The sequence below is a fragment of the Pollicipes pollicipes genome, unplaced genomic scaffold (assembly GCF_011947565.3).
Source record: "Pollicipes pollicipes isolate AB1234 unplaced genomic scaffold, Ppol_2.1 Scaffold_5724;HRSCAF=6776_pilon_pilon_pilon, whole genome shotgun sequence".
In the NCBI taxonomy this organism is placed as follows: Eukaryota; Metazoa; Arthropoda; class Thecostraca; order Pollicipedomorpha; family Pollicipedidae; genus Pollicipes; species Pollicipes pollicipes.
This window is the reverse complement of record NW_023596746.1, coordinates 18,440,063-18,443,664: the sequence shown is the minus strand read 5'-3', so window position 1 is coordinate 18,443,664 and position 3,602 is coordinate 18,440,063. Positions and strand designations below refer to the sequence as shown.

Here is a 3,602-nt window from a genome sequence, read left to right as displayed (position 1 = left end):
CCTGATCAGGGCCAGGCGACGGAGGACGGAGCCGCACGGCGGGCCTGATCGCCTCCTTGTGGCACCGGTGGATGCGGGGAAGGCACGCTCCGCAGCATCACGCGCCCGGGAGGGGTTCGTTTACAGTGGGGGCGTGACGATGTGGTTGGCGCCATGTGGTGTCACCGCCGCTGATTTCGAGCCCGCGCGGTGGGAATAAGCCCACGTGGTACAGTGCCGTGAGCCGCCAACGTCTGATACTCCCGACAGCACGCGACGGCGCTTTCGCCACCAGACAGCAGCGACGGCCCAGAAAATGACGTTCTCTTCAAACGAATCCACCGGCCGACGATATGTGTGCGTGCAGGCAAGCCAAGGCGGAGCCGCCGTCAAATGCTATCGGATCAAGCCGCGCCAGAGAGTCCTCATAAATTAGCCTTATATGACACTCGTTTCATTAGCCGGCACTGGCGAGTGGTGGTATCAGCTCTCTACAAAGCGCGCTCTAGTTAATGGGAATGATCCTGGTACATTTAGCGCGCACCAGGACACGAAGAAAAACCCCGCGTGGGGAATCACACATGCGTAGAACTGCTGGAGATGACGACAGGCGCGTCGCACATCACGCTTCAAAAGACAATCGCATTGTCCGTCAGACGTGTGCTCAGTGACTGTGTGATCCGGCAGACGTCGAGCACGGCGGCGGCGCGGCTCGTCGGGGTGTCGGAGCCCCCCCCCCCCCCCCTCCCCCAGCGCGGCAGCCAGCCGGCGTCAGCGGCCCCGACCACTATACTGAGCAGCAACGCGCCGGGACCGCCGCCGCCGCTGACCGGGAAGCGGCGGCGGCGGCGGCCAGAGGGGAAGCCATGGCATGGGGAAGGCTCTGCAGCTGGACAGGCTGGGCAATGACAGGTCTGAGCTGCATGGAGTGACGCGCTGCATGTTCAGACTACGAGTTTTTTACGAGGTGCGGAGGGGGGGGGGGGAGCACGCGGCTTACACGGCGCACGTCAAACCATGCCCTTAGTTTAAAGCGCCAGTGACTGAGGCGGTCCTGACAGCACCCAGGGACCATCGTGCGACCAAATTTGAACCGCTTACTCCCTCACCTCCTCCAAATTATGCCCAGCGCTCGCGCAGTTGCGTTCAAGAGTGAGCTTTCTACCGACGCGCTTCGCTGTTCCGACGCCTTCGCACGCTCGAACGAACTCGAAGCGTGCGAGCCGGGAGACTACGCCTGGAGTCAGCTCCCGGTACCGCCGCCGGAAGGGGATCCATACACTCCCCAGGGATCAGAGCCCTGGCTTGAACCCCTGTCAAGTATGTGTAGCACGATGTGGTCACACCAGTCACAGCGGAGGTCGCGTGGTCACACCGGTCCCAGCGCTGGCCACGTGGTCACACCGGTCTCAGCGCAGGTCACGTGGTCACACCGCTCACAGCGATGGCCACGTGATCACGCCGGTCACAGGCTTAAGCAGAGACCGTCTCACCACCGCCAACACCTGCGGTGAAATATCCGCCTTTAATTTAAGACGCAAGTCGCCTCGTCGTTGCTCTATTTCTAAAAAGCCGGATCGGAGCCCTGATTGCCTCTGGCCAGGCTCGTCCCGCCTGAAGACGCTGTCCTGACCGTCCGCGCCCCACACCAGGGTCTCGGTCTTCCTCCCTCGAGGGAGGTGAGGGCCCTGAGGGTCTCGCTCTTCCTCCCTCGGGGAGTGAGGGTCCTGACCTGGCGGCTACTGACCGCAGTGGCGCCGGCCACCCCGGCGCTGAATTATTCAGCCGGCCACTTAGTGGCGCTCTGTTATGACACGCGCTCGAGCCTCGGCGGGCGCCGGCGACACGCGAGGCAAGCCGCCGCCCGACAATAACAATGATTCACACCCGGTACTGGCCACCAGGGCGCCGCTTTATAACACCGAGCTCCGCCGGCGACGACGGCTCCGCTCAATGGCAGCCGGCGCTAATTACACGTGAGTGATTTACTTTTATTCGGACCATTCGCCCGCCTGAAATAAGAAGCGCTTTAATTTACAGTTATCGCAGCTGCTATAGGCTTCGCCGGCTATTCAGGCGATTACTCCATTTTAACGCACAGGCCACACCACGTCCATAATGCTAACCACTAACGAATTATCATTTCCAAGGCACTGCTCGGCACGTGTACTAATTTGTATTTACTGATATTGGCGACCACACACGGCAATCAGCAAGCAACAGACTCAGAAGTGATGTTGGAAATAACCCAGACAACGGAGCAGTGCTAGAGCCACCGAAGACGGCGCTGGAGCCGCCGACAACCTGATGCCCGTTTTCATAAGCCGATGGAAGCCATTCCTTACTTCGGGGTGAGCCATCCCTTACCTATGACGTCACCACGCCGGCCCATTCCCTACTCGGCCGAGAGACGAAGAGCGTTTGTTTACAAGCAAGTTGTCGGTGCTGACCTGACAACGCACAGCAACGGTCGATGCGCTGTTGACGGCCTGGTATGTCCGGCGAACGGGCAGATTCCACTCTAATGCGGAAAGTGTGATCGATATTGATGTACTTAGCTGCAGATCACTTGCCAACAAAGGTTATTCGAATAATATTCAAGCGCGCCATTCCTGCGTGCTATATGTCTCTATCGGTTGGACCTGCTGGTTCCAGTTGTAGCCACATTTCGAATTAAAGACGTCCTCCGCTGGTGCATATCTATGACGTCATCTCAACAGGCGGAGCTCAGGTCGAAAGCCAGTGAGGAGCTGGGCTCCGGCGCTCAGCCACGAGGACACCACCGCCGCCACTCACTTGGGGTCGGTGCTGGGGGTGAGGGCCTGGCTGGACTGGACGGCCGCGGGGAAGAGGGGCTGCGCCGCCGCCAACGGTAGCTGGTACGGCAGCTCCAGCGGCAGCCCTGCCGGAAACGCGGCAGTCAGAGGTCGCCGTCAGCCAGCGGGACAGGGCGCGCCGGCACGACGCCAGCCGGCCGCACTCCGGCGCCGCGCTCATCACGCGCGGAACACGCCTTCAAAGACATTCTGATCCTGCTTTGGTTCGTAATTCGGATCAAGCACACCTCGATTGACACTTTGATGGGACTGTTATCACCCGCGGTACTTCTGGATTATTAAATGGGCTTTTTGAACTGCATAAGTGATGGTGGACACCAGTGCATATACACTTTTGCATTTCCTCTGTCTAATTAAAACAACCTTTCGGAGCTTGATCTTGCCTGTCCAATGTACACGGAAACGCGATGTTCGTGACAGCTGGAGCAGGTCACGCTTGTACAACCCGGACCACGTGTCATCAAAGCCGGCCGACGGCGCGTGCACGGGTTACATCACCGCCGATACACCGATGTTGCATGGCACAGGTCACACACCTCATCCAGCGCTTCTCAGGCGGACATCCGTCACTCAAGACACAACGCCATCCCTTGCGTCACAAGCGCCTCATGAAAGGAGAGGGTGGAGGGGAGGGGGGGGGGGCATGGGCCGGCCCGGCGGCGCCAGCTGCGGCGGTGGCGGCGGTGGCGGGCCCGGATGGTGTCCGGCTCCGGTGGCGGCAGCCGCACCCGGCCGCCGCTGTCCGTCGTCGCCAGGGGTGACGCTGGTTGGTGACCCCCGGTCATG

The 3,602-nt window shown here is 60.5% G+C and overlaps 1 long non-coding RNA gene across 1 annotated transcript in view; it reads right to left on the bottom strand.

The window, feature by feature from the left end:
* Window positions 1-2,770: 2,770 nt before the first annotated feature.
* Window positions 2,771-3,602, bottom strand: part of LOC119102579 (uncharacterized) — an 18,794-nt gene continuing 17,962 nt past the window's right edge. Inside the window, exon 4 of the long non-coding RNA XR_005094713.1 lies at window positions 2,771-2,881. This is a non-coding gene — a long non-coding RNA (uncharacterized LOC119102579). The remainder of the gene's footprint in view (window positions 2,882-3,602) is intronic.